Below are 7,647 nucleotides of genomic sequence, written 5' to 3'. Positions count from 1 at the left end.
CTCCTCATGCCTACAAACTGTCAATGCCTGGGAAAACGCTCTGATTTTTCAACAGGGCTTTATAGGCCACATGCTAATGCTGCTTTTCCGGTCACGGATGTTTCCAGTTATAGAAACATAGATATCGAGGGATGCGGACTTGGCCCAGTGGTTAGGGCATCCACCTACCACATGGGAGGTCCGCGGTTCAAACCCTGGGCCTCCTTGACCCATGGGTAGCTGACCCATGCACAGTCTGATGCACGCAAGGAGTGCCCTGCCATGCAGAGGTGTCCCCACATAGGGGAGCCCCACGCGCAAGGAGTGCGCCCTGTAAGGAGAGTCACCCAGCGTGAAAGGAAGTGCAGCCTGCTCAAGAATGGTGCCACACAAACAGAGAGCTGACACAAGATGATGCAACAAAAAGAAATACAGATTCCTGTGCCACTGACAACAACAGAAGTGGACAAAGAAGACGCAGCAAATAGACACAGAGAACAGACAACTTGGGGGGGGAGAAAAATAAATAAACCATTAAAAAAAAAGAAACAGATGTTGAGAATGCTATTCTTAATAGATTTCTAGACTTATGAAAAATAGCTTAATGAAACAAAACCCCTTGTTTCTCTCTGGAACATCCTCTCCTCTGGACTTTGTGGAAATCCTCCAAGACAGGTGCTGTCGTTCCTGTCTTACAGATGAGGGAAAGGGCAAGGATATTGTTTTAGTTTGCCAAAGAGCTGCCGATGATAATTGGCTTTCATAAAGGGGATTTATTTGGGGTAAAAACTTACAGTGCCAAGGCCATGAAATGTCTAAATCAAGGCACCATCAGAGGTGCTTTCTCACCAAAGTCAGCTCCTTTTTGTCCTGTTGTCTGGCCACCTGGCAAGCATGAAGGCTTCCAGTCTCTGCCCAGGTCTCTACCTTCCCCTCCAGAAGCTCAGCTGTGGGCAACAGACAGAGGGCTTGTCTCTTTCTGGACCTCCTCTTTCAGTCCCGGCTGCTCCACTTTCTTCCCAAGTTCATCTGCAAGCTATCAGATGTGTGGCTCATCTCTACCTGGGCCTCAGCAAATTCAGCCTCTATGGAAGGCAGGCTCAGCTGAGCAAACCTGAAGTCCTTTATCGCACACACAGGGTCAAATATGGCAGCTTCCTTTCCCTCTGTGTCTCCATTTATATCAGACCCAGCAAGAGGGTGGAGACCCAAGCTGGCTCACGCCTTACTGTCAAAAGCATCTCACACCCCCAGGAATAGATTAGTTTAAGAAGATATAGTCACAGATATTAACATTTATTAAGAACTGTATGTATTCTGGGAGCTAAGTAAGAATTTTACCTGCTTTTCTCCATTCATTTTTCATGACCATCTTGACAGTATTATTTCCATGGCCCAAAGTGAAAACCGAGGCTCAGAAGCACCTTTTCTGAGATGGACTGTCCAGGCTTGGCTCAGGAGGAGTCCTGGGTCTCTTTCCTCTGTATCAGATGGTAAAGGGACAGGGGTTCTGGGTGTTCTGGGGTAGCTGAAAAGGGAAAGACAGCCTACTCTTTGGGAGCTCGAGGGAGGCAAGAAGGAGAGAGAAGCAGAGTAGGGAGGGCTGTTCGTGTGTGCAGAGAGTGTGAGACGCAGGCTGGGCTGTCTCCACCCAGTGCATGGGTGGTCTTTGCACCTGTCCTCCCATGGGGCGTCACTACAGACACATTCTCATTTTCTCCCACATGGGTTGGTTAGTTCTCTCCCCAGTTCTTCAAGACACCTGGACACCTGCTCTGTCATGAGCATTATGCCAGAAGCTGTCTTTCCAGTACCAGCTTACAGCTGCCATAATAAGTAAGCTCCAAACTGCTTTGCTCTCTCCTCCCTCCTTTCACTCCCCTCTTGCTGAATGTTCTTGTTAAAAGCAACTATTACAGGCCATTAACAACAGGATGGGTGATTAGGCTCCTTCTAGACCTGATGAATAATGCATGCTGCCAACCAGTGACTTTGCCACCCATGGAAGGGTGCTTCCGAGGAAAAGTGTCATAGGAGATTATGTTGTTCATTTTGAGAGCTCTGAATAATTTGGAGGAACAATTGCCTTTTAGTTTGTGAAGGAAAAAGTTATTCCTTTTGAACTCTTCGTTCGTTTAGGCAAGGGCAGAAGAAAGGGAAGCTTGTCTGTTTCTGTTTCTTTTCCTTCAGGATTATTCTTTTTCCTTCCTTCCCCCATCTTCCCATTTCCTTGCTCCTCTATCGGAACATCATACTCAGGTACATAGCTCAGAAGGTCTGGCTGAAGCTATTACACTTTGTTTTTGTGATTTAGTCCATGAGGCTACATGAATCATTTACCATTTAAATAAATGCTGGACACATTTCCTTTAAAAAATGAAACTCATATAAAGTAAATGTGTTCACAGGGCTGAATTGTGGAACATGGATCCCATAGGTACCCACCACCAACACATACATTTTCAAGCTCTGTCTGCACCTCTTGGGTAAGATCTATCCATTTGCAGTGATTCATGGGGAAGGATTCCTCCAGAGTGCAAAAGAGTTGAGAAACATCACCGGCAGAACTGAGTGACCAGGTCAGCTGAGGTGGTGATGTCATTTGAACCAGACTGCCCCTTTGATGTGACTTTGGCTCTGCCTGTGATGTCTAGCCTTCTTACCCATTTTCCAAGCTTGGTCTTGCTAGCCTCCCTGCCTTTCTAATCATCTTCCATTAATTATTTTTGAGCCTGAGGTAACTAGAGCCCATCTCTGTTGTTTGCAACCAAGAACACAATGTCCTTTTCTTCCTTTTTTTTTTCTTTTCCTTTTTTCTAGTAGAGTAATAAGCCCACTGTTCATTCTCCAGTCTTTAGGATTTTGGGATGGTGATGCCTACTCTGCTTCTAATTGAGAGGGAGCTTAGATCCCATGTGGCAGATGATGGAACTATCTTGCTTGCAGTTAGAGATACTCTCTGTTCCTTGGCATGGGCATTGTCCATCATTATCTCCTTGTTAGTTGTCCTGGGTGAGTCCAGTGAGTTGGAGAGTAGGTGTTACAACTCTGCTGAGATTCAGGGCCCAACTGGTACATGGACAGATCAAAGATTTAAGGCTCTGGGACATATATTTATCAAATATAGTGCTAATTATAAGTTTAAGTAAAAGGGGCAGAAGAGCCAGGTGTTTCCCTGGAATACTGCAATGCTGCTCAGCCAGGAGCAGCAACCCTATGGAGTGTGAAACATAAAAATGCAAATTATTAGAAATGTAATGCAATCCCCAAAAGTACTAGAGTCTGAGGTGCTTTATAAGCAGCAAAAGAATAAATGTCACATTCATATTCCTCTTTTGCAGATAAGGAAAAGATATTTAAAGGCTATTTAGGCACTTGTTAGCACTTGAAACTATATGGATGGCTCTGTCAAAAGCATTTTTGGCACTTGGAATTGTCCTGAATGACATTGTAAGGACAGATACAGGACATTGTATATCCTGCCATAACCTACAGAATGGAGTGAGAAAGAGCGTAGACTACAATGTAAACTATAATCCATGCTATGTGGCAATGCTCCAAAATTTGTTCATCAATTGCAACGAATGTACCACACTAATGGAAGAAGTTGTTAATATAGGAAAAGTGGGAAGTGTGGGGAGTAGGGCATATGGGAATCCCTTATATATTTTTTAATGTAACATTTTATGTAATCTATGTATCTTTTAAAAATAACAAAAAATATGTTGTAAAAAATAAAAATAAGTGAATAATAAAATCACTTTCAAAAATAACTACCAGTGATTTTTTTCTCTCTTCTTTTTCTAAGATGAATGTGAAATGTGAATCGATACTAGAGATATCAAATGATTTTCCCAGCATGAGAGAAAGCTGACCCCCGCACCCTGTCAAATAAATGTAGTAGCTGTAACAAACCAAAAGTAGATTGAAATGGAAAGTAAACTTAGCATTTGAAAACGGGTTCCATACAGCTAAAGTTTTGAAGGCTGAGTGCAATCGAGTTGCTCGCTTAATTGCAGCTTCCAATATGACTAATGTACAATAACCAGGTCAGGGCACACAGCACATCCAAAGGTGGAGGATATTAAAGTCTGTGAAATGCATAAGCCCAAAGGCTAGTGTGGACTGTAGGTGGATGGAAACCTTTAAGGAGCAGCGCTCAAGCAGCAGGTCCAACGCTGCATCCGTGGAGAATCTAAAGCTGCAGGGGCATTGCAGCCGGCAGTCTGATGGCAGGACAATCTGCCTCAGCCCGAGGCCCCCAGAGCAGCACCTTCACTGCATTTGTGTGAGAAGTGACAGTCTGACTGGCACTAAGTCAGCCCATATCGCCTCTTCTCACAAGTGTCTGCTTATCACTTATTATTAAAACATGTTTGTTTGCATTTCAATTTGCTTACGTTCTAGCTTGTGGTCGGCATGTTTACAAGTTTTGGGGGTTTAAGATCATATCATTTCAATACACAACACCTCCCTCCTGCAGAAGGACTTGGACCCACAAGTCCAGGCTCCCCCACTGTGCTCTATCCTGTCCGTAGGAGCTTGTGCTGAGTCAGTTGTTTCCATAGAAACAAGAAGCGGACCAGTGATTTTTGTTTTCTCTGTGGGTGTTGCTGGCAAATGACAAACTGACATGTAGAGGGACAGATGGTCTCTATCTTATCATAGGGAAATCTCATTGGGGTCCTCAAATCATAGCTAAGAGGGACTTTCCCAGGAGAATTCCATCCCTCCAGCCTCAGTACCAGTGACAACGCTGCGGCGGGCTGGGCATGGTACAGATTTCACAGACGAGAAACTGCTAGAAGCATTGGAACAACGAAAAATTAATAATGATTTGTTAAACTGTTATTGAGGACTAAAGGAAAACTAGCACAAATGAGCCTGGGGCTATTTCCTTATTAGTTCACGAGAATCTTCTGGGACAATTTGGCTGTGGGTATCTAAATATAAAGGATGCATAGCCTTTGGCCAACAGTTCCACCCCTGGGATTTGAAAATAAATATTTTATTTCATTTTAATATAGTTAATACATTCACATGATTCAAAACGGAGAATGTAAAATGTGTGCAATTAAAATCTTTTCCGCTCCTATCCTCTAGAGACCCACTTCCCTCCTCAGAAGCATTTTTTAATTGTTTCTAAAAGAATTCTTGTGTATTCTTTTAGAGACATCTATGGATTATATAAGCAAATATACAGATATGAGTTACACTTTTCCTTGGATTTTCCTTTAGTGAACTTCTTATTTTGGAATAATTTTGGATTTACAGAAAATTTGCCAAAGTAAAGTGCCAACAGAGAGTTTCTGTACGCCCAGTGTTTTCTAATGTTAACACCTTATATTACCTTGGTACTTTGGTTAAAGCTAAGGAATTAACATTGGTACACAACTATTAGAGTGAAACTACAGATTTTATTCAGATTTCTCCAGTTTTTCTACTCTTGTCTATTTTCTGTTCCATAATCAAATCCAAGGAACTACACTGCATTTAGAGATTTAATTCCTTCCTCCCTTCCTTCCTCCTTCCTTTGCTCTCTCTCTCTCAGTATCTTTCTGTCTCTCTCCCTTACTTTTCCTCTCTCTCTCCCTTTCTTTTAATTTTACAGTAAAATTGACTTTTTAGGGTGGGGGTTTTTCAGTTTTTCCCCTCTTTCCCCTGGGAACTTATGATCTGTTCTCCATCATTGCGGTTTTGTATTTTGGACAAAGCCATAAAAGTGGAATCTGCTCTTTGTAACCTTCTGAGACTGACTTCTTTCATGCAGCAAGATGCCCTTTAGTTGTATGTATCAATAGCTCCTTCCTCTTTTATGGCTGAGTAGTATTCCTTATGGACGTATTATAGTTTATCCATTTACCCATTGACATTTTGTTTTGTTTTATTTTACTTACTTTATCTTGAAACTCTTAGAAATTTATCCTAACCATAGACAAAGATTTCCACTGCAGAACATTAATTCATATTTTTAAATTAAAATCTAATACGGAATCGCTAAAAACATCCAAAAATATAAAAGTGAAGAAACAAAATGTGAATAATCTCCTCTGATCCCAAGTACATGTGGCAGCACTAAAAATATCTTAATAGTTTCGTTTGCCTCCTCCCAAATCTGATTGATTCAGTCCTTACTTTCCTTTTGTAATTTAAAAATCCTTTCAACATAAATCATCCATTTTAAATGAATATCACTCATTTTAAATATGTATATATATGATATAGGAATGCAGTTTGGAGAATAATGACAAAATCATCATACTGGTACATATCATGGAATTTAAGAAAGACAATATCATAAGAACCTCTGCTGTCCACATGCCCCTCTCCAGTCCATAGCTCTCCTTCCCTTACAGAGGTAAACACCATTTTATCTTTGTGATCATTGTTCAGTCACTTTCCTTTATGGTTTTGCTACATAGATTTGTATCCCTAAGCAAAACGTTGCTTAGTTTTACCTGATTTTGATCTTTAAAAAATGAAACCATGCTATGTGTGTTCTATGTTTGTTTTAATTTTCATTGAACACCAAATTTTTAAGATCTGTTCATGTTGCTGTATGCATTCATCTCCACTGCTGTATGGCATTTAGTTGCATGATTACATATAAATTTATATATCTTTCCCATTTTTGAAAAAAATTGTATTTTTGTTCTCAGTATTTTCAATTACTCATAGTGCTGCCAGGAACATTCTCGTATATGGTTTATGAGTGGAATTATTGTGTGGACAGAGATATGTGTCTTCCCTTTATTGGACAATACAAATGGTATCTAAAGGAGTTTGCTGAAGTTATATTCCCACTAGCAGTGTATAGAGTTCCTGTTGTTCCACGTCTTGCCAATATTTTTTTTAATTTTTAAATTAATTTATTGAAGGATATCACTCATACATAAACGTACATAAACATACATAAACAATAAGTGTATAGTAATAGTTGTGAACTTACAAAACAAACATATATAACATCGTACATGACTCTCATAACTCACCCTACCACCAACACCTTACATTGTTTTTTTTCTTCTTTATTTTCTTTTAAATGTTACATTAAAAAAATATGAGATCCCCATATACCCCCCACCCCACCCACACCACTCCTCCCACATCAACAAACCTTCCATCACTGTGGCACATCCATTGCACCTGGTAAATACATTCTGGAAAACCACTGCAGCACATGGACAGTGGTCCACATTGTAGTCCACACTCTCCTCCAGTCCAGCCAGTGGGCCATGACAGGACACACAACATCCAGCATCCGTCTCTGCAGCACCACCTATGACAACTCCAAATCCTGAAAATGCCCCCACACCATATCTCTTCTTCCCTCTCCCAAGCACCAGCAGCCACCGTGGCCACCCTCTCTACATCACTACTACAATTTCTTCCCTTACTAATCACAATAGTTTCCCAGGAGAGCACCAGTAAGTCCACTCTAATCCATATTCTATTCCTCCATCTTGTGGACCTGGGATGGCTATGTCCAATCCCCCTCTACATCAAGAGGGAGTTTAGATTCCACATGGATGATGGTTGCAATTCTCCTGCTTGCAGCTGTAGGCACTCTTGGCTCCCCGGTGTGGTGGTTGACCCTCTTCACCTCCCTGTCAGCTGGCCAAGGTAAGTCCAAGAAACCAGAGCGTAGGGGTTGCAAGTCTGCTGAGG

This window comes from Dasypus novemcinctus, chromosome 3 (genome assembly GCF_030445035.2).
Source record: "Dasypus novemcinctus isolate mDasNov1 chromosome 3, mDasNov1.1.hap2, whole genome shotgun sequence".
Lineage (NCBI taxonomy): Eukaryota > Metazoa > Chordata > Mammalia > Cingulata > Dasypodidae > Dasypus > Dasypus novemcinctus.
This window is presented reverse-complemented; position numbering follows the sequence as displayed.